We start from the raw sequence: 24,357 nt of genomic DNA on the forward strand, positions 1-24,357 counted from the left end.
TCTGCAGCAGCGTTTCCAAGCGCAACCTTGTCCAAATGCCCCGTGTGCGCTTGGCACTTAATAATTGCAATCTGTTTATGTCTCTGAATAGCTAGTAAAAGATTTTGCACTTCTTGTGCATTTTTAATCTGGGTTCCCGAGGAAGTCAGGTAACCGCGAATTTTCCAAATTTGTCATGCTCATGTCCAATAGTGGTCTGGTTATTTCTGAATAGTTCAATATCCATTGTCTACAATAGCCAGTCATTCCTAGGAAATGCTTCATTTCTCTTTTAGTTTTTGGCAACGATGTGTTGCAAACGACCTTTATTCTATCCGGCGTTAACTCCCTGTTTTAACAATGATTCCATCACTGGCTCAATTCCTTTTTCTGCTTTCTCTGACAATGGATACTGTGACCTTTTGGGTAATGGTGCAGCTGGATTAATTGTAACTTTATAGGGCTGTGCAGTATACATCTTTCCTGCCTCATTTGGGTGTTTTGCCCACAAAATATTGGGTAATTGTTTTAAAAGCGTTTCAGCCTCTTGGCATAGCCACGTTCTTGCTTCCAATTTTTCTTCTCTTGTCAGGAGTCCGTTGAAAGTTATTTTCTGATTTAATCTAACGGAAAATCCCTTATCTCCGTATTCTGTAAGTGTGGCGCCACCCCTACACCAAGTTTTCGAGGTGGGCAAAGAGCCCATACGCTTTACCATAGGTCCTAAATCTTTAGAATGGTGAAATTTGGCTACTGCAAGAGTGCAGTGAGGATCGGCATCATTTACCTTGTAGAGTGCCTTCGTAAACAACGGGCATTTGGTGGTCTGTGGTGCCTGGGGCTGCTGGTGTCAGTCAGTAATTCTGATCTCTATTTCTCCTAAATCCCTGTCCGTTTGTAGGGTAACCTCCTGACTAGTCCGAAAAAGGGTTATGGACAGTGAAATTAGGACCTTTATTCTCTAACGGAGGTCCATTATTGGAGGTTTGGTTCTGACGATTTTTCGCAGGTCATTGCCCAATGTCCGGGTTGTCCGCAATTGTAACAATTACCAGATCGTCCATACCCTCTTACTCTACCACGTCTTCCTCTATATTCCCCTCTATTCATCCTTCTATAGTTACCTTGTTATCCTACCATAATAGAGGAGAAAGGTGTTTCTTCGGGGTAATTTTTTTTTTCTTCTGACTCAACAAACATAGAGGCAGTCTTTTTATCTGGCTGTTCTCTATTTCTCTCTTGTCCATTAAACATTCCTCGAGACAAGTAATTCTTTCTATGTTAAATGAACCATCTGAGGGAAAGGGTCTAGTCTTATTTACAGTCCATTTGGACCAATTTGCTGGGTGATCAATGGATGATTGACCACAGTTCTTTAACATAAAGGCTGCTGGCGTGCCTTTCTCGGGTGGCTTACTGGTGCTAGCACCCATTTTAGCAGCTTAAATGGTTCACTTAAAACAATCTAAACTCCTGTGACAATCCGTGATCTGCGTTGTACGCCCCTACAGATCAGATTAATAAACTGTACATATGTATCAAAATTACAGTCACATCCAATCTTCTTGGTCTTTACTTCAAATCAGTGTCACAAAGTCCTTGACCATTTGTCACTCCGAGTGCCTTTAGAGTTTCGGCGCCTACTTTATGGTCCCGGCCTTCACGTGGGGCATTTGCCCTCTTAATAACCGGCCTGAGGCCAGGCGACTGAAACTCAGCACTTCCCGACTGAATTTAGTCAACTGACTGCAACAAGGTTTTTTTTTCAAATATTTACAACACATTAAGACATATCCTTATGCTTTTAAACTCGAGGGTTCTCAACCCTCGTGGAAGGCATTTCTAACTGGGAAAATACTGAATCCACAATAGCTTAGTGGATCATGTAAAAGACATCACTATTTTCTCAACAACACTTTCCGCCGCGGGACTCACTTCCCCGGCTTGGGTCTTTTCCAACCCCTTCTGCAGTTTTTTTTTCCAGCTTAAATATTTTAGTTAAAACATACAACAATTCCGTAACACTCTATGATCTGCGTGGGACGCCTCTACAGATCAGACATGACTAAACATTAATACATATGACAATAAACAATAAACAATACACTTGTTAAACAACAACCAAAGTGTTACTAAATCCCCAACCTATGCAGCCTTACTGGATGAAGTTGATTGATAATAACAAGTAGTTAAATACTCACTCTCATAAACATTAAACATTGACATTGGCCCAGTAATTCCTGTCGGGGGCTTGCCGCGCGTGCAAGCCCCCGATGTGCGCTCACCCTGCGCGCCGACATCTGAAATCTGGCCCGCAGTGGATTTCCTGTCAGTGGCCAGGTTCTGATGTCGGCGCGCTGTGCTAACCTGACCCAGCGGTGTAGTTAGTGCGATGTGCCGGCTGGGGTCAGGTGAGCACTGTTCAGCCAATCAGGGGAGGGGAAACTTCATTCATAAGTTTGATAGTAAAGACTGTCAAACTCATGAAAAGTACTGCACCCCAAAACACTACTTAAACTTTAAATAAAATTTTAAAAAGCATCCCAATAATTAAATTAACTATGAATAACTTTAAAAAACTATTTTAAACAATTAATCAAATTTTTGAAAAAAATCCATTTTTAAAAAATAGGGTCTAAAACTAAACTTACCTTACTGTAGATTCTTTAAAAATAATAAACCTGTGGAAAAAAAAATTCTAAATTGTACTAAAAGACCACTTACCTGTAAAACTAAGTACTTACGTCTGGTTTTTCCATGCGTAAAAACCGGAGGCCTTTACACATGCGCAAATCTGTAAAAATACAGGAAATCCAAGACGCACGCGCTGCCCGATACCGCGCATGCGTTTAGCCTCTTAACCCCTTGGGTCAGAGGACAGGAAATGCCGGTTTTCAGCGCATGCGCTGTGCATGCTGAAAACCGACAATTCCTCCTGGCACACGCGTGAGTACCCCGTCCTTACTCACGCGTTGTGACAGGAATTACTGGGCCATTGTGTTTCAGACAATCACCCACTCTTCTCTCCCTCTACCCTACTCCCTTTAGCCAAATCTTTAGCAAAAAGGGCCTTCAATTTGTCCCAACTAACTTCACCCACTCTCTCTCCTTCTACCCTACTCCCTTTAGCCAAATCGTTGGCAAAAAGGGCCTTCAATTTGTCCCAACTAACTTCAAGCTGGAACCTTGCTAGTTCAATTTCCAATAAATCGCTAGCTCCTTAGTTAAATCAAATTCGTGACTTAACCTTCTCTCTCAGCAAGCTGGAACCTTGCTAGTTCAATTTCCAGTAAATCGCTAGCTCCTTAGTTAATCAAATTTGTGACTTAACCTTCTCTCTCTGGTACCTTTATTTCAGCGCTTCCTACCGTCCTTTTCTGCATGATCCTGTTCGCAGGGCGTCAGCGCCTCATGGCTGATCCTCTGTTCCGTTTCTGAAAGGGAAGCAGTCACAACGGCAGTTTAGCCTCCGAACCTTGTGAGTCAATTACCCGATGGCAGTACTGTCCAATGGAATAAACAGACTATGCGCAGCTATGCTTCTGGCAGGGAAAGTCCCAAAAATGTGGCAAAACACCACCTTCGGCCGATGGGATTTTCCTAACCGAGCAACGTACTCGGCGTCTGTTAACCCACCAATTGGTACAGCAAGCCATCTCGGTGGAACCTCCAAATTGTTGAAGTGCCTTTTTCTTAGCTCTGGGTAATGACTCAATACACTCTTGGATTCGTCAGACGGACAGGCCTTTTATTTCACTTGCAAGGGGAATCAGTACCTCCACTCAAAGGGTGAGGCTACTATTCCAATGATACAGCGTAAGCGTTCCATATTTATACAGTGTAACAAACAAGTTTAATTGACATTCCTTTGTTCCTCAATCAGGATACATTTTAGATTAATCATTAGGTCTTATGACATATTGACAGAAGGATCCTGGACACATAAGTCAATGGTTAAGATATAACAGGATATGAATCATGTAACCGGAGGTCTTCCTTAATCTTAATCATGTATCTGGAGACTAGGTCTAACAAGTTATTAGGTCACTGGGTACTTCAAACGGAACCCATTGTTTCACTTCTACATTCTCATTAGGTGGGCAGACACCTGTTCTTGGCTGTAATCCAGGTACATGCAATAGCTCTAGTTACACATCGACTCTTTACCTGTGTCAAGTCTGAAAACTTTTACCCAGCAAGCACCCGAAATTAACCCCTTATATCATGTAGATTTCCTCACGCACCTCCGCGCCTCTACTGCTGCAGGTAGGCCCCCCTGAATCGGTCGCAAATTTGGCGATCGGGGTGGTAGCAGGGCACTGCGCACACCGATGACATCATCGGTGGCAGCGCAGCGCTACCGGCTAACGCCGCCATTAGCACCCCGCTAAATTTCGCGGGAGGCGTGGCCAGTGGTGCTAAACCCACTAAGTGCCCTCTTTGGGCGTTAACTGGTGGCGCAGCCCACCGAATTTCTAGGCCATAACCTCCAGATCTGTGAGCAGATTGGAAACCTGTTTCTGTGTATTGATGAAATACCATCCCTGTTGGAAAGCATTAAAATGATTTGAAGCCAAAATATTGGCGTTATGCCATCTGTTCTTTTGCCTTCGGCAGCTCCACATTGCAGGCACCACCACACTTGCATTGTCAGGTTGGTGGCCTGAGTGAAAGGAGGCCAGCGAGTCATGTCCATTGTCACTGATGTCCTAGAATGGAGCAAAGGACATGTGCGAACTTGGGCAACCTATGCAAATCTGGCCATGATAAGTTCATCCCTTGCATCCCGGGCTCTGACCACCTCCCCCTCCTCCTCCAGATCCTCCTCCTTCTCATCATCCTCATCTGAGGTCCATGTAGAAAGAAAATGAATGGTTCCCATGCTGCTTGTAGATGCCTCCTTTGTGGAAGCGCTCATTGCAAGTGAGGAGAGGGTCTTCCAAGGAGGTCCCACAGCTGATGGAGTCAAGCTGCAGCACCTCCGCCTTCTAAAAGTGCTCAGAGACCTTTTAAAGCCAAGGTCTGGCACCTGCAAGTAATCCTTGCTGCAATAAACAATGTCTTGTTAGACCTGCAGCAGTGAGGAGGCCACCCATGAGTCAACCCACCAGGTTAACCTGACGTGGTTTAGGAGGTGCGTGGATCACACCGAAAAGCTGGAAAAATCATGAGGGCCTCTCAAAATAGGCTTAGAAATGCCCTTAATGAGCATTTAAGGATGTTAAATAGCACAATGACCAGCTGGAGGCGGGAGCATTTCCCGACCTCCAAAACTGGAACCAGCAAAATCCCACGGAGGCGGGTTGGAGGCGGGTTCTGAACCTGACCTCTTTGAATCTGATTTTCCCGCCTTTCCCACCTCCAAACCCGCCTCCTCCAACGTCAGAAAATCACCCCCATTGTTTCCGATTTTTCCGCCTTTCCCACCTACATACCCACCTCCTTGGGGCTCAGAAAATTGCCCCCTAAGAGAAGGATGAACTATCCATGGCTAACTAACGAAGTTAAGGATGGTATCAACTTGAAAGAAAAGGCATACAATGTTGCAAAGATTAGTGGCAGGACAGAAGATTGGGAAATTTTTAGAAACCAGCAAAGGATGACTAAAAAATTAATAAAGTGGGAGAAAATAGATTATGAGAGTAAGCTAACAAGAAATATTAAAACAGATAGTAAGAGCTTCTACAAGTATATAAAAAGGAAGAGAGTAGCTAAAGTAAACGTTGGCCCCTTAGAGGATGAGACTGGGGTATTAATAATGGGAAACAAGGAAATGACAGAGACTTTGAACAAATATTTTGTATCTGTCTTCACGGTAGAAGACACTAAAAGCATCCCAATAATAGTAGATAATCAAGGGGCAAAAGGGAGGGAGCAACTTAAAACAATAACTATCACTAGAGAAAAATTACTAGGCAAACTAATGGGACTAAAGGCTGAAAAGTCCCCTAGACCTGATGGCCTGCATCCTAGGGTCTTAAAAGAAGTGGCTGCAGAGATAGTGGATGCATTGGTTGTAATCTTCCAAAATTCCCTAGATTCTGGAAGGGTCCCAGCGGATTGGAAAACTGCAAATGTAACACTACTATTCAAGAAAGGAGGGAGACAGAAAGCAGGAAACTATAGGCCAATTAGCCTAACATCTGTCATTGGGAAAATGCTGCAATCCATTATTAAGGGAGTAGTAGCAGGACATTTAGAAAATCATAATGCAATCAAGCAGAGTCAACATGGTTTTATGAAAGGGAAATTGTGTTTGACAAATTTATTAGAGTTCTTTGAGGAAATAACGAGTAGCATGGATCAAGGGGAACCAGTAGATGTCGTGTATTTGGATTTCCAAAAGGCATTTGATAAGGCGCCACATAAAAGGTTATTGCAAAAGATAAGAGCTCACAGTGTTGGGGTTATTATATTAGCATAGATAGAGGATTGGCTAACTAACAGAAAACAGAGAGTCGGGATAAATGGGTCATTTTCAGGTTGGCAAACTGTAGCTAGTGGGGTGCCACAGGGATCAGTGCTGGGGCCTCAACTATTTACAATCTATATTAATGACATGGATGAAGGGACCGAGTGTATTGTAGCCAAATTTGCTGAGGATACAAAGATAGGTGGGAAAGTCGACTTGTGGCCAACCCACGCTATTTTCCCTTGAATGACCTTGTTAAGCCCACCCAGTGGACTTAGCAGGCCAATTAAGGGACACCTGGTTACTGGCGACGTCAGCGATTGACATTTCATCTGTCGAGAGCTTTTGACAGATGAAAAATCAGTGTTTGACAGCTCTGTGAAGCTGTCAATCACTGACAATCTGTCTTCTAACTTGAGTCCTTCTACTCAGACTCAGTTAGAGAGCTCTCCAGACCAGAAAGCAGAGGCTGCAGCTTTTGACAGTTCAGCGACCATTCTGCTTTCTGTGCTGGTGAGCTGAGGGACTCCCGAGAACTGAAGGAAGGAAGCCTGCAGGAGAAAGTAAAGGTAAGTAAAACTTATTAAAACACTTTACACTTACCTCACACACTTACCTCTGCACACATGCACCCATCACTCACCTGCACAACGGACATCTCGACCCCTCCAACCCCTGCAGACCGACGGTCCGCCTCGCTAACTTGGTGTGGTTCGGAGCCGTCGGACAGCCCACACTTCAGGGCTAACAATAGGGATTAGGCAAAAAACTGCCTGTTAACTACCTGTAAACAGGCAGTTAATTGGCACTAATCCCATTCCCGCCTTGGGGAGGTGGCTCCCAGCACAGGTCGGGTACCCACCTCCTGGGAGATTGGCACAGAGGCGGGTTGGGGGCGGGATGGGTTCTCAAGACTGGCAGCTCAATATTCCGGGGTATAGAATCTTCAGGCGAGACAGAGGGGGGGGGGGGTAAAAGAGGAGGGGGTGTTGCAATATTAATTAAGGAGTCAATTACTGCTGTAAGGAGGGATGATATATTAACAGGTTCCTCTAATGAGGCCATATGGGTTGAACTTAAAATCAAAAAGGGGGCAAACACTTTGCTGGGAGTGTACTATAGGCCCCCAAACAGTCAGGGGGAGATAGAGGAGCAGATATGTAGGTAAATCTCAGAGAAGTGTGCAAATAATAGGGTAATAATAGTGGGGGATTTCAACTTCCCCAATATTAACTGGGCTAGTCAGAGTGTGAAAGGCTTAGAGGGTGCAGAATTCTTAAAGTGCATCCAGGAGAGCTTTTTGAGCCAGCATGTAGAAAGTCCTACAAGAGAGGGGGCGGTACTGGACCTAATTCTAGGGAATGTGGCCGGGCAAGTGGTAGATGTGTTAGTAGGTGAGCACTTTGGTGACAGTGACCATAATTCAGTGAGATTTAAGGTAGTCATGGAAAAGGACAAGGATGGACCGGAAATAAAGGTTCTAAATTGGGGGAAGGCTGATTTTAATATGATAAGGCAGGATCTGGCCAATGTGGACTGGGATCAGCTACTTGAAGGAAAATCCACATCGGAGCAATGGGAGTCTTTCAGAAAGGAAATTGAGAGAGTACAATGGCAACATGTTCCCATAAAGGTCAAGGGTGGGACCAACAAGCCCAGGGAACCTTGGATGTCAAGGGATATACGAGAATGGATTAGGAAAAAAAGGGGGGCTTTTGACAGATACAAAGGACTAAAGACAGAGGAAGCCCTAGAGGAGTATAAAAAGTGCAGGGGGATACTTAAAAAAGAAATTAGGAGAGCGAGGAGGGGCCATGAAATAACACTGGTGAACAATATTAAGGAAAATCCTAAGGTGTTTTATAAGTATATTAAGGGCAAGAGGATAACTAGGGAAAGAGTAGGGCCCATTAGGGACCAAAGTGGCAAGCTGTGTGTAGGTGGGGTTTTAAATGAATTTTTTGCATCTGTGTTCACTATGGAGAAGGACGATGTGGACATAGAAATTGGGCAGGGGGACTGTGATATACTTGAACATATTAGCATTGAGAGGGAGGAGGTACTAGCAGTTTTAGCAGGCTTAAAAGTGGATAAATCCCCAGGCCCGGACGGGATGTATCCCAGGCTACTATATGAGGCAAAGGAGGAGATTGCAGGGGCTCTGACACAAATTTTCAGAACCTCTCTGACCACAGGGGATGTGCCAGAGGACTGGAGAACAGCTAAAGTAGTACCATTATTCAAGCAGGGTAGTAGGGATAAACCAGGGAATTACAGGCCAGTGAGCCTAACAACAGTGGTAGGGAAATTATTGGAAAAAATTCTGAGGGACAGAATTAGTCTCCACTTAGAGAGGCAAGGATTAATTAGGGATAGCCAGCATGGCTTTGTCAAGGGAAGATCATGTCTGACCAATTTGATTGAATTTTTCGAGGGGGTGACTAGGTGTGTGGATGAGGGTAGTGCAGTGGATGTGGTTTACATGGATTTCAGTAAGGCTTTTGATAAAGTCCCACATAGGAGACTGGTCAGGAAGGTAAGAGCCCATGGGATCCAGGGTGCCTTGGCACATTGGATCCAAAACTGGCTTAGCGGCAGGAGGCAGAGGGTGATGGTGGAAGGTTGTTTTTGTGACTGGAAGCCTGTGTCCAGTGGGGTACCGCAGGGATCGGTGCTGGGTCCCTTGCTGTTTGTGGTCTACATTAATGATTTGGATGTGAATGTAAAAGGTATGATCAGTAAGTTCGCAGATGACATGAAAATTGGTGGGGTGGTAAATAGTGAGGAGGGAAGCCTTAGGCTACAGGACGATATAGATGGGTTGGCCAGATGGGCGGAACAGTGGCAAATGGAATTTAACCCTGAAAAGTGTGAGGTGATGCATTTTGGACGGACTAACAAGGCAAGGGAATACACAATGAATGGTAAGACCCTATGAAAGACAGAGGATCAGAGGGACCTTGGTGTGCATGTACATAGATCCCTGAAGGCAGCAGAACAGGTGGATAAGGTGGTTAAAAAGGCATATGGGATACTTGCCTTCATTAGCCAAGGCATAGAATATAAGAGCAGGGAGGTTATGATGGAGCTGTACAAAACGCTGGTAAGGCCACAGCTGGAGTACTGTGTGCAGTTCTGGTCGCCACACTATAGGAAGGATGTGATTGCTTTGGAGAGGGTGCAGAGGAGATTTACCAGGATGTTACCTGGGCTGGAGCACTTCAGCTATGAAGATAGACTGGACAGGCTGGGTTGCTTTCCTAGGAGCAGAGAAGGCTGAGGGGGCACTGATTGAGGTGTACAAAATTATGAGGGGCATAGATAGGGTAGATAGAAAGGAACATTTCCCCTTAGTAGAGGGGTCAATAACAAGGGGGCATAGATTCAAGGTAAGGGGCAGGAGGTTTAGAGGGGATTTGAGGAAAAACTTTTTCACCCAGACGGTGGTTGGAATCTGGAACTCACTGCCTGAAAGGGTAGTAGAGGCAGGAACCCTCACAACATTCAAGAAGCATTTGGATGAGCACTTGGAGTGCCATAGCATACAAGGCTACGGACTAAATGCTGGAAAATGGGATTAGATTAGACAGGGCTTGATGGCCGGCGCGGACGTGATGGGCCGAAGGGCCTCTTTCTGGTCTGTATAACTCTATGACTCTATGACTCTATGATTCTGCAATTTTCCCACCACTCCTGCCTCCAAACCTGCCTCCTCGGGGCTTGGAAAATTGAGCCCAAGGAGTCTGTAAAGCGATATAGATAGGTTAAATGATTGGGCAAATATTTGGCAAATGGAGCATAATGTGGGAAAATGTGAGGTTATCCACTTTGGTAGGAAGAATAGAAAAGAAAAATATTATTTAAATGGAGAGAGGCTACAAATGCTGCGGTATAGATGGATCTGGGTGTCCTCATACATGAAACACAAAAAGTTAGCATGCAGGTACAGCAAGTAATTAGGAAGGTAAATGGAATGTTAGCCTTTATTGCAAGGGGGATGGAGTATAAAAGTAGGGAAGTCTTGCTACAACTGTACAGGGCATTGGTGAAAGCACACCTGGAGTAATGCGTACAGTTTTGGTCTCCTTATTTAAGGAGGGATATACTTGCATTGGAGGCAGGGTTCACTAGGTTGATTCCTGAGATGTAAGGGTTGTCTTATGAGGAATGGTTGAGCAGGTCGGGCCTATACTCATTGGAGTTTAGAAGAATGAGAGGTGATCTTATTGAAACATCTAAGAATCTGAGGGGGCTTGACAGGGTAGATGCAGAGCGGATGTTTCCCCTCGTGGGAGAATCTAGAACTAGGGGGCATAGATTCAGGATAAGGGGTCGCCCATTTAAAATGGAGATGAGGAGGAATTTCTTCTCTCAGAGGGTTGTGAATCTTTGGAATTCTCTACCCCAGAGAATTGTAGAGGCTGAGTCAGTGAATATATTCAAGGCGGAGATAAACAGATATTTGAGCTACAGGGGAGTCAAAGGTTACAGGGAACAGGCAGGAAAGTGAAGTTCAGGCAAAGATCAGATCAGCCATGATATCATTGAATGGCGGAGCAGGCTCGAGGGGCTGAATGGCCTACTCCTACTCCTATTTCTTATGTTCTTATGTTCTTAAACGTAGTAAAAATCTGAAGGTGCTTCACAGGAGCATAATCTGACAAAAACTGACAGCGAGGTAATGAAGTTGACAGCTTAGTCAAAGAGGTAGGTTTTAAGGAGCATCTTAAAAGAGGAGAGAGAAGGGAGAGGTTTAGGGAGGGTATTCCAGATCTTAGGGCCTAGACAGCTGAAAGCATGGCTGCCAATAGTGGGGCGAAGGAACCTCAAACTTGCTTTCTATCTATGTTTTATTTCTTTAAAGCTACTGGTCAGTAGTAGCTTGGGAACAGAAGTTTTTGATGAGAATAGTTTGTGTCATCATAAATGGAGTTCAAGAGCTATGGGCAGTATTCCCAGTTCACGACTTTCTCTTCACAATTTCTATATTTTCAATACACTATAAATTGTTTACATATGCCCATGATTTATGAACATATTAAAATGTCCATAACATGAAGTAAGCATTTGCTGATGGTTCAAAAACCCATGTAACTTTACTGAGTCACATTATATATATTAGCTTTATAATCAATATTCCACGTAATATGGTGGGAATAATTCAGTGGATAATAGTTCAGCCCTTAATAATCACTCTTTAAATATTCTTAAATGTGCTACGATAGAAATTTCTGGTCAAAAGTGCTAAAATAGAATACTGTGAAATATTGTGGTTGGATCTCAGTTTCATGTACTGTCTTACTGTATTATGTATTCAGTCTCACCTTATAGAATCATAGAATCATAGCAATTTACGGCACAGAAGAAGGCCATTCAGCCCATCGCATATGTGCCAGATGAAAAACAGCTATCCAGCCTAATTCCACTTGCCAGCTCTTGGTCCGTAGACTTGTAGGTTATGACACTTCAAGTGCATATCCAAGTACTTTTAAAATACAATGAGCATTTCTGCCTCTATCACCCTTTCAGGCAGTGAGTTCCAGACACCCACCACCCTCTGGGTGAAAAAAGTTTTCCTCAACTCCCCTTTAATCCTTCTACCAATTACTTTAAATCTATGTCCCCTGGTTATTGACCTCTTTGCTAGGGGAAATAGGTTCCCCCTATCCACTCTATCTAGCCCCCTCATAATTTCATACACCTCAATTAAATTGCCCCTCAGCCTCCTCTGTTTCAAAGAAAACAACCCCAGCCTATTCAATCTTGACTCATAACTAAAATTCTCCAGTCATGGCAACAACCTTGGCTCAGTTGTTAGCATATCTCATCCCTTGAGTCAGAAGGTTGTGGGTCAAGTTTCCCTATGGATTTGAACACATTATTTAGGCTGACAAGCTAATGGAGTACTGAGGGATTGAACAGAGGGACAACCAGTAAACTAAGAAAAGAATATATATAAACAATGCGAATGTATATTTATACACTCAGGGATATACCTGTTTATACACTGTATGAATAGAACTGCGTTTATGTGTTCAACCATAAATGTATTTTGATGCTTTGGCAACATAAGATGTAACTTATCATGCCAATAAAGCGATTTGAATTGTGAATTGTGATTGCAGAATTACTGGATGTACCTTGAATGAGACATTAAATCAAGTTCCCATCTGTCTGTTTGGGCAGAAAACCCAGAGATTCAGGACTCTGAAGCGGGACTTTGAACCCACGGCCTTCTGACTCAGAGGTGAGAGTGCTACCAACTGAGTCATGGCTGACGCACTTCATGCTCAACATTCCTATCTCAACCAACACCACTATAAACAGATTGGCCTAGAAATCTGATTGTGCCCAAAAAGAGATGAGGAGGGGGCACAGGGATCAATCTCCATACCTCAATATGATGTTGGACTTTGGGCCTCATTATCATTGAGCTGGATGAATGTAGCCGGGAGGAGGATAGCAATGATCGGAGTGGGGGGGTAGCGGTAATCAGGAAGGAGAAGGCAGAGGCTGGAATCGGGGTGGGGGGTGAGTAGCGGTAATCGGAAGGAATGGGCAGAGGCTGGAATCGGGGGGTGGGGAGGGGGGGTGTAGCGGTGGCGGTCCGCGGGGCAGGGGGTAGTGCTGATCGGGGATGGGAGGGCAAAATCTGTTTTCAGGTCGGGGACAGATTCCGGGATCGGGGGGTGTGGGGATGTAATGGTGGCAATCAGGATGGGGTCGAGGTTGCGATGGGAGGGCACAGTGGCTGGCAGCATCCCTTGTGGTTTTAATGTGGGGTTGGGTGGGAGCTCCACATTTAGATAAGTACATTTTAAACACTTACCCTGTTGGCTGCAGCCTGTAGCTGTCCCTTTAAGGACCACCTGTTAGGCCGCATGTAAGACCCGGCATCGACTGCGTTCAGGATAACCCATTGGCCCAGAAATTCGGGTCGGGGGCTTCCCGCGGGTGCAAGCCTCCGACCTGCACTTTCCTAGTGCGCCGGCCATTGTGCTGTGGGCCCGCGTGGGATTCCGATCCTGGGCCTCCTCCAACTGCCGGTGCGCAGTGCTTGCGTATCCCGGGGCGCAGTTAGTTCGAAGCGTCCCCTGGGATCACATGGGCCATGGAGAGCCAATCGTAGCAGGGAACCTGTATTCATCTATGAATATAATTCAGCCCCAAAACATCACTAAAACTTTGTGATGAAATATTCCATTCATCACTGCCTGTGACTGTGGTCGGTTTCAGTGTCATTTCCCTTCCCCCAGTCCTCATTGTATTGTTTATTGGAATGTGCTGGAATGTGTTGTGTGTGTAGGGCTCCGCCCATACCTGGCCCCTTTTGTAAGCTAGCTCAGTCTGGCCTCAGTCTCCAGAAGGAAGATATCTCTCTCTCTTACGTGTTACGTTCTAAGTTAATAAAAGCCTTGTTTTGTTTCGCTAACATCGAGTCTCGGAATTATTGAGGCACATCAATTTTATTAACTTATTTTTCAACACTATGGATCAACTCCTGAAACCCGAACGTTTGGATTTGGATCAACATGCTCCGGACGCATCAGCACACTTCGGACACTGGTTTGAGTGTATGGAATTCTTCCTGGACAATTCCGCAGCCGTCAAAGACGCTACGGACGCTGCGAGGATGAGACTCGGAATTCTGCGGAATTGGGTAAGCCACCGGGTTTACCCCCTCATCCAAGACGCCGATACGTACCTGGCCGCCTGCGACATCTTAAAGGCGCATTACCAGCAGCCTACGAATGAGGTGTATGCTAGGCATCTGCTCGCTACTCGCGCACAGCGACCTGGGGAATCGGTGGAGGAGTTCCTAAGCACCCTGAAAATGCTTGGCAAAGACTGCAAGTGCCGAGATGTAAAATCCGCAGTGTACACTGACGAGCTTCTTCGCGATGCCTTTATCACAGGCCTCAGCTCCACTTACATCCGGCAAAGACTGCTGGAAAAAACGGGGTTGGACCTGAAACAGGCTGCGGACACCACGCGATCCCTGGATGTGGCCCAGAGAAACTCGGACGCCTACTCTTCAGCCTGCGCCGTCCACGCCGCCACGTGTGCACCGAGGGCGCCGCCATCTTGGAAGGCATCTTCCCCGCCCGGCAGCCCGACACCGGCGGGGCCCCGCTCTCCCCCCAGAAGCCCTACGACAGCCGCGACGCGTCAGGGACCCAACTGCTACTTCTGCGGGCAGCCAAAACACACCAGAAACCTGTGCCCGGCGAAAGGCACCACCTGCTTTAAGTGCGGTAAGAAGGGGCACTTCGGGAAGGTGTGCAGAGGGAACCCCGCCGGAAAACCAACCGCCGGAAAACCCGCCACCGCCGCGTGTGCGCCGTGGGAGCGGCCATCTTGGACGCCATCTTGCCCGACCTCGTGGGGTCCGCCATCTTATGAGCAGACAGCGTGGACGCCATCTTGTATCGATCAGAGCCCTACAGTGGCATCGGTCACAGTGGACCAGACCAGGCCGCACCCGCTATCCAAATCAATGGTGGACATCGAGGTAAACGGGTGCCGGGTTAAATGTTTAATTGACAGTGGAAGCACGGAGAGTTTTATCCACCCTGAACTGGCACAGCAACTCTCCCTAAAGGTGGTCCCTGCTCAGGGTACCATCTCTATGGCTGATAAAACCCAGACATCGACCATTCTGGGTTACTGCACGGTACAATTGGGCGTTAACGGAACTGTATACGATAATTTTAAAGTATTAATCATGAAGAACCTATGTGCGAGCGTGATCTTGGGCCTGGATTTCCAGTGCAACCACCAAAGCATCACGCTCAAGCACGGTGGGTCCCAGCAGCCCCTCACAGTGTGCGGTCTGGCTACCCTGAAGGTAAAGCCGCCTTCGCTATTCGCGAACCTTACCCCTAACTGCCGGCCAATAGCGACCAAAAGCAGGAGGTACAGCTGGGAGGACAGGCGGTTTATCGCGACCGAGGTAGACAGGCTCCTGAAAGAGCGCATTATTGAACGCAGCAACAGCCCGTGGCGCGCCCAAGTGGTAGTGGTAAGGGGTAGCGAGAAGAAACGGATGGTGATCGACTATAGTCAAACGATCAACAGGTACACCCAACTAGACGCCTACCCGCTACCCCGCATATCAGAAATGGTGAACCAAATCGCCCAATACCGGGTGTTCTCCACCATCGACCTCAAGTCAGCGTACCACCAGCTCCCTATCAGACCAGAGGACCGCCCGTACACCGCCTTCGAGGCGAACGGACGCCTCTACCAATTCCTCAGAGTCCCCTTTGGGGTGACGAATGGGGTCTCGGTTTTTCAGAGGGAGATGGACCGCATGGTCGATGACCACCACTTGCAGGCAACCTTCCCCTACCTCGACAACGTCACCATCTGCGGCCACAATCAGCAGGATCACGACTCAAACCTCAAGAGGTTCCTGGAAACCGCACAAAAACTCAACCTCACCTACAACGAGGACAAGTGCGTTTTCAACACCACGCGCCTCTGCATACGAGGCAGCGTGGTGGAGAATGGGGAAATCGGACCAGACCCCGACCGATTGCGCCCCCGACGGGAGCTGCCCCTGCCCAACACTCCCAAAGCCCTGAAAAGGTGCCTGGGGTTATTTTCTTAGTATTCCCAATGGGTCCCCAACTACTCCGACAAAGCCCGCCCCCTCTTGAAAGCATCCTCTTTTCCGCTCTCTGCTGAGGCCCACGCCACCTTCAAAAGCATTAAGCAGGATATTGAGCGGGCCACGCTACAGGCAGTGGACGAGAACACTCCATTTCAAGTGGAAAGTGATGCGTCTGACTTCTCCTTGGCGGCCACCCTCAACCAGGCGGGGCGGCCTGTAGCTTTCTTCTCGAGGACCCTCCAAGGGCCCGAGATCAGACACTCCTCCGTGGAAAAGGAGGCCCAAGCCATCGTGGAGGCAGTGCGCCACTGGCGCCACTACCTAGCTGGCAAACGCTTCACCCTACTTACCAACCAGCGGTCGGTAGCGTTTATGTTCAATAATAAACAGAGGGGGAAGATTAAAAATGATAAGATTCTTAGGTGGCGGATCGAGCTCTCCACCTTCGAGTACGACATCATTTACCGGCCAGGGGCCCTTAACGAATCCCCTGATGCCCCCTCACGAGGGATGTGTGCCAGCGCCACCGGGGATCGGCTACAGACCCTCCACAATGACCTCTGCCACCCAGGGGTCACGCGGCTGTTCCACTTCATAAAGTCCCGTAACTTACCCTACTCGATTGAGGAAGTTCGGTCTCTGACCAGGAACTGCCGCACTTGCGCTGAGTGCAAGCCTCGGTTCTACCGCCCAGATAGAGCCCACTTAATCAAAGCTACACGGCCCTTTGAGCGGCTCAGCTTAGATTTCAAGGGCCCCCTCCCGTCCGTCGACCGCAATGTTTACTTCCTGAACATTGTGGACGAATACTCCCGGTTCCCATTCGCCTTCCCCTGCCCAGACATGACCAGCGCCACGGTCATTAAATGCCTCAACAGCCTGTTCTGCCTGTTCGGTATGCCGAGCTACATCCATACGGATAGGGGGGCGTCCTTCATGAGTGAAGAGCTACGCCAGTACATGCTGTCCAAGGGGATCGCCACGAGCCGTACCACCAGCTACAACCCCCGGGGTAACGGCCAAGTGGAGCGAGAGAGCGGGACAGTATGGAAAGCAGTCACTCTAGCTCTAAGGACCAAGGGCCTCCCTATCTCCCGCTGGCAGGAAGTCCTCTCGGATGTGCTCCATTCGATACGGTCGCTATTGTGTATGGCCACTAATGCCACGCCTCATGAACGAATGTTTGTCTTTCCCCGGAAATCCACCTCAGGCGTATCCATGCCGTCATGGCTCTCCACCCCAGGTCCGGTACTCGTGCGAAGGCATGTGAGGGGCCACAAGACGGACCCTCTCGTGGAGCCAGTACACCTACTCCACGCCAACCCCCAATACGCATATGTCCGGCACGCCGACGGAAGGGAGGACACCGTGTCCATAAAAGACGTCGCCCCAGCCAGCATTGACAACAACCACGGCAATAGCAGCAACAACGATCACAGCAACTCTTACCCACCCACTACTCTTTCATCACCCCCGGAAGAACATCGACCAACGGCACCCCCACCAACTACCCCTTCAACAACCCTGGCGGCACCCCCGGCAGAGACCCAGGAGACTACCGGGGACACCCAGCCGACACCCGCGGCACCACAACAGCCACGTCGGTCGCAGAGGACTATCAAACCCCCGAACAGACTAAATCTATAGAAGGGGTGAATGTGATGAAATATTCCATTCATCACTGCCTGTGACTGTGGTCGGTTTCACTGTCATTTCCCTTCCCCCAGTCCTCATTGTATTGTTTATTGGAATGTGCTGGAATGTGTTGTGTGTGTAGGGCTCCGCCCATACCTGGCCCCTTTTGTAAGCTAGCTCAGTCTGGCCTCAGTCTCCAGAAGGAAGATATCTCTCTCTCTTACGTGTTACGTTCTAAGTTAATAAAAGCCTTGTTTTGTTTCGCTAACATCGAGTCTCGGAATTATTGAGGCACATCAAACTTGAAATAAATTTTTTAAAAGATCACATTTTTAAAATAACTATAAATTACATAAAATAACTATTTTAAACAATAATTTAAATGTTTGAAAAAATTAATTACAGTTTCTAACGGGGCTAAAAATAAAGTTAGCTTTCTTTAAAGTATTTAAAAATAATAAACCTGTGGAAAAGATGTTTTAATTTTACTTAATTCACCACTTACCTTGTTAAAAGCAGGCCTTGCGACTGCTTTTTAAAAGTGTAACTGCTGGAGACTTACCCTCCCGGAGAAAAAACTGGAAGTTCCAGGCGTACGCGCTGCCTCTCCGGTGCATGCGTTCGACCTGTGAACCCCTTCCTTTAAGGGAACGGAAGTTCCGGTTTCCCGCGCATGCGCAGTGCATGCATGAAACCGGCACTTTCGTTGGGCCTACGCATGAGTACCCAGTGCATACTCACCCGTGGGGACCCGGATTCCTGGCCCATTATTGCAGAGAGGGCTTCAAACAGGCGTTAGGCCTCTTATTTGAGTAGACAAGGTGGCCTAACGCCCGTTTCAGGCTTGGCTCCTGGACACCGATTGTTTTTGCCTCCACCAATGTGGCGGGCACTACACTTCCAGGCCATAATGAGCATTCCCTTCCTGCCCACCATCGGCAGCAGGTGGAGGCGGAGCAGCGCGGCAGAGCGACTACAAGAGGCCCCAGAGGCTCAGGTGGGCCTCAGTGCGGCATCGGCAGCGGGTGGAGGCGGAGCAGCGCGGCAGAGCGACTACAAGAGGCCCCAGAGGCTCAGGTGGGCCTCAGTGCGGCATCGGCAGCGGGTGGAGGTGGAGCAGTGCGGCAGAGCGACTACAAGAGGCCCCAGAGGCTCAGGTGGGCCTCAGTGTGGCATCGGCAGCGGGTGGAGGCGGAGCAGCGCGGCAGAGCGACTACAAGAGGCCCCAGAGGCTCAGGTGGGTCTCAGTGCGGCATCGGCAGTGGGTGGAGGCGGAGCAGTGTGGCAGAGCGACTACAAGAGGCCCCAGAGGCTCAGGTGGGCCTCAGTGCGGCATCGGCAGCGGGTGGAGGTGGAGCAGCGCGGCAGAGCGACTACAAGAGGCCCCAAAGGCTCAGGTGGGCCTCAGTGCGGCATCGGCAGCGGGTGGAGGTGGAGCAGCGCGGCAGAGCGACTACAAGAGGCCCCAGAGGCTCAGGTGGGCCTCAGTGCGGCATCGGCAGCGGGTGGAGGCAGAGCAGCGCGGCAGAGCGACTACAAGAGGCCCCAGAGGCTCAGGTGGGCCTCAGTGCGGCATCGGCAGCGGGTGGAGGCGGAGCAGCATGGCAGAGCGACTACAAGAGGCCCCAGAGGCTCAGGTAGGCCTCAGTGCGGCATCGGCAGCGGGTGGAGGCGGAGCAGCGCGGCAGAGCGACTACAAGAGGCCCCAGAGGCTCAGGTTGGTGTACCAATCTCCAATCTCAGGCAAGGAGAGAGGTAAAAAGTATTCAAGGTGTGACGTCACCACAAAACAGGTAGGTGATTGGTTGGAGTATTTCTCTCATTTTAAAAATTTTAAGTCTGTGGTTTATAGTTTTTAAGGTTGCTGTGGTGTACCAGGGACAGTTTGTAAACCAGGGCCCTTAAATATATCATTTAACTGCAGTGAAATTGGTGGGATTCATTTAATTTTAATTAATTAGTTAAAGGGTAAGTGCGAGTCATCAAAGAGTGCTGTGAGTTTGGGTAAGAGTGAGAGTTCTTTAATTGTTATTTCTCTTTAAATCATTCTTGATAAGATTACTTTAAGCAGTTTAAGTAAAGGGAAAAAGTTAAATATTTGGGATTCTGTTGGTTTAAGAGTAAAACAAGGTTACACTGCAGTAGGAGTAAATTGGCACAGCAGGCAGTGGAAACCAGTTTTCTAACCAATCAGCAGGGGTGACTCATTTGGCTGTAAACAAACAAACAGTATAAAAAGACCAGTCCTAGTGTAAGCAAGCACTGAGTGCGAGTCATCAAAGAGTGCTGTGCGTTAGGGTAAGTGGGGTGTTAGGTGCTCTTTTCAAACTTTAACTCTGTGGGTTGTAGTTAATAAGGCCTTTCTGGTACAGAGTGACTGTTGGTAAACCATTTAACTGGTGTAACTAGAGTGATTGATTTAATTTAAATCCAATTAATTAAAGGGGATACTAGCATCTAAAATCGGGCAGAGGGTGTCCATAACTAACAATAAAAAATTTAATTAATTACATAGAATGGAGCAGGTGATGTGCTACTGTTGCGAGATGTGGGAGCCGGTGAACCCCATTGAGGCTCACGGTGATTACGCCTGTGAAAAGTGTCTGCTGCTACAGGAACTCCAGCTCCGTGTTGATGAGCTGGAGTCTGAGCTTCAGACACTGCGACACATCAGGGAGCGGGAGAAGTACCTGGACTCTGTGTATCAGGAGGTGGTCACACCTATGAAGTTAAGTAATTCAGATGTAGCCCATGGTCAGGGACAGGACGGTGTGACTACGAGTGAGGCACGTACGGGGATCCAGGAGGTAGAGCTGGAGGAGCCGCAGCCCTTGCTCTTGACCAACAGGTTTGAGGTTCTTACTCCCTGTGGGGACAGGAGCAGGGACTGCAGGGAGGATGAGCAACCTGGCCACAGCACTGTGGAACGGGGGGCCATTCAAGAGGGGGAGTAAATAGAAATGTTGTAGTGGTAGGGGATAGTATTATTAGGGGGATAGATAGAGTTCTCTGCAGCCGAGAGCGAGAGTCCTGAAGGCTGTGTTGCCTACCCGGTGCTAGGGTTAAGGACATCTCCTCTGGGCTGGAAAGAAACTTGCAGTGGGAGGGGGTGGATCCAGTTGTCATGGTCCATGTTGGTACAAACGACGTAGATAGGACTAGGAAGCCGGTTCTGTTAAAGGAGTATGAGCAGCTAGGGGTCAAATTAAAAAACAGAACCTCAAGGGTTATAATCTCTGGATTATTACCTGAGCCACGAGCGAATTTGGCTAGGACAAATAAAATTAGAGAGTTAAATGCGTGGCTCAAAGACTGGTGTGGGAGAAATGGGTTTTGCTTCCTGGGACACTGCCACCAATACTGGGGCAGGAGGGAGCTGTTCCGTTGGGACGGGCTTCACTTGGCCAGTGCTGGGACTAGAGTCCTGGCGGATCATATAACTAGGGCTGTAGAGAGGGCTTTAAACTAACTAGTGGGGGGGAGGTTCCGAGAGAGCAAATAATAAAAATGACAACAGAGAAGGTCATAGACTTAGGTAGCAGTGGGGAAATTAAAAACCAGAGCGTGTCAGGAAGGGGCAGAAGGTATGGAGTAAAAGGTAAAGTAATAAAAAGGGCAAAAGCAGGAATTAAGTGTCACAAAACATATTTGAAAGTTCTCTATCTGAATGCACGTAGCATTCGTAACAAAATAGACGAGTTAATGGCACAAATAACTACATATGGGTATGATCTTGTGGCCATTACAGAAACATGGCTGCAGGGTGACAATGCCTGGGAATTAAACATACCAGGTTATTTAACGATCAGGAAGGACAGGCAGGAAGGAAGGGGAGGTGGGGTGGCTATGTTAATAAAGGAAGGAATCACTGTAATACAGAGAAATGATATTGGGTCAAAAGATCAGGATAATGAAATAGTTTTGGTGGAGGTAAGGAATAATAAGGGGAAAAAAACACTAATGGGCGTAGTCTATAGGCCTCCGAACAGTTGCAACTCTGTTGGACGGAGTATCAATCAGGAAATAGTTGAGGCTAGTAATAAGGGAGTATCTATAATTATGGGGGATTTTAACTATCATATTAATTGGACAAATCAAATTGGGCAGGGCTGCCTTGAGGATGAGTTCATTGAGTGTATTAGGGATGGGTTTCTTGAGCAGTATGTAACTGAACCGACCAGGGGGCAAGAAACCTTAGATCTGGTCCTGTGTAACAAGACAGGATTAATTTAAAATGTCCTAGTAAAGGATCCCCTTGGAATGAGTGACCATAACATGGTTGAATTCCATATTCAATTAGAGGGTGAGAAGGTTGGATCTCAAACAAGCGTGCTAAGCTTGAATAAAGGAGACTATGAAGGTATGAGAGCGGAATTGAGTAGAGTGGATTGGGAAAATAGATTAAAGGGTAAGACGATACATGATCAGTGGTGTACATTTAAGGAGTTATTTCACAACTTCCAAAAAAAAAATATTCCACTGAGAAGAAAAGGGTGTAAAAGAAAAGACAGCCATCCGTGGCTAAGTAAAGAAATTAAGGATAGTATTCAACTAAAAACAAGGGCATATAAGGTAGCCAAATCTAGTGGGAGGATAGAGGATTGGGAAAACTTTAAAAGACAGCAAAAAATAACAAAAAGATTGATTAAGAAAGGGAAGATAGATTATGAAAGTAAATTAGCAACAAATATAAAAACAGATAGTAAGAGTTTTTATAGTTATATAAAAAGAAAACGGGTGGCTAAAGTAAATGTTGGTCCCTTAGAGGATGAGACCGGGAAATTAATGGTGGGAAATATGGAGATGGCAAAAACACTGAATGAATATTTTGTATCAGTCTTTACAGTAGAGGACACTAAGAATATCCCAACACTGGACAAACAGGGGACTATAGGGGGGGAGGAGCTAAACATGATCAAAATCACTAAGGAAGTGGTACTCGGTAAAATAATGGGACTCAAGGCGGATAAATCACCTGGACCTGATGGCTTACATCCTAGGGTCTTGAGGGAAGTGGCGGTAGGGATTGTGGATGCATTGGTAATAATTTTCCAAAACTCCGTGGACTCAGCAAAGGTCCCGGCAGACTGGAAAACTGCTAATGTAACGCCCTTATTTAAAAAGGGGAGTAGACAGAAGGCTGGAAACTATAGACCGGTTAGCCTAACATCTGTGGTAGGTAAAATATTGGAGTCCATTATTAAGGAGACAGTAACAGGACATTTGGATAATCATAATTTAATAGGACAAAGTCAGCATGGTTTTATGAAGGGGAAGTCATGTTTGACAAATTTGCTGGAGTTCTTTGAGGAAGTAACATATAGGGTGGAAAAAGGGGAACCAGTGGACGTAGTGTATTTAGACTTCCAAAAGGCATTTGACAAGATGCCACACAAAAGATTATTGCTTAAGATAAAAAATCATGGGATTGGGGGTAATATTCTGGCATGGATAGTGGATTGGCTATCTATCAGAAGGCAGAGAGTTGGGATAAATGGTTCATTCTCAGACTGGCAATCAGTAACTAGTGGTGTTCCGCAGGGGTCAGTGCTGGGTCCCCAACTCTTTACAATCTATATTAACGATTTGGAGGAGGGGACCGAGTGTAACATATCAAAGTTTGCAGATGATACTAAGATGGGAGGGAAAGTAGTGAGTGAGGAGGACATAAAAAACCTGCAAGGGGACATAGACAGGCTAAGTAAGTGGGCAGAGATTTGGCAGATGGAATACAATACTGGAAAGTGTGAGGTTATGCACTTTGGCAGGAAAAATCGTAGAGCAAGTTATTATCTTAATGGCAAGAAACTTGAAAGTACTGAAGTACAAAGGGATCTGGGGGTCCTGATGCATGAAACTCAAAAGGTTAGTATGCAGGTGCAGCAAGTGATTAAGAAGGCCAATGGAATGTTGGCTTTCATTGCTAGGGGGATAGAATATAAATAATAGGGAGGTATTGCTTCAGTTGTACAAGGTATTGGTGAGACCGCACCTGGAATACTGCATACAGTTTTGGTGTCCATACTTAAGAAAAGACATACTTGCTCTCGAGTCAGTACAAAGAAGGTTCACTCGGTTAATCCCGGGGATGAGGGGATGGACATATGAGGAGAGGTTGAGTAGATTGGGACTCTACTCATTGGAGTTCAGAAGAATGAGAGGCGATCTTATTGAAACATATAAGATTGTGAAGGGGTTGGATCGGGTGGATGCGGGGAGGATGTTCCCGATGATGGGTGAAACTAGAACTAGGGGGCATAGTCTTAGAATAAGGGGCTGCTCTTTCAAAACTGAGATGAGGAGGAACTACTTCACTCAGAGGGTGGTAGGTCCATGGAATATGCTGCCCCAAAAAGCTGTAGAAGCTACATCATTACATAAATTTAAAACAGAAATAGACAGTTTCCGAGAAGTAAAGGGAATTAAGGGTTACGGGGAGCGGGCAGGAATTTGGACATGAGTCTAGGTTTGGATCGGTCATGGCCCTGTGGGTAGCGGAGTGGGCCCAGGGGCCGTGTAGCCCGATCCTGCTCCTATTTCGTGTGTCTAATTCTGTTAGATTCAGGAGATGGTTCTGTGACAGTAGATTGGCGGTTAGGATCAGATCAGCCATGATCTTATTGAATGGCGGAGCAGGCTCGAGGGGCCGATTGGCCTACTCCTGTTCCTATTTCTTATGTTCTTATATTGGAGGATATGGAGGCCACTTAGTGCC

The sequence above is a fragment of the Somniosus microcephalus genome, chromosome 15 (assembly GCF_052327205.1).
Source record: "Somniosus microcephalus isolate GS21.2 chromosome 15, FLI_Smic_1.0, whole genome shotgun sequence".
Taxonomy (NCBI): domain Eukaryota; kingdom Metazoa; phylum Chordata; class Chondrichthyes; order Squaliformes; family Somniosidae; genus Somniosus; species Somniosus microcephalus.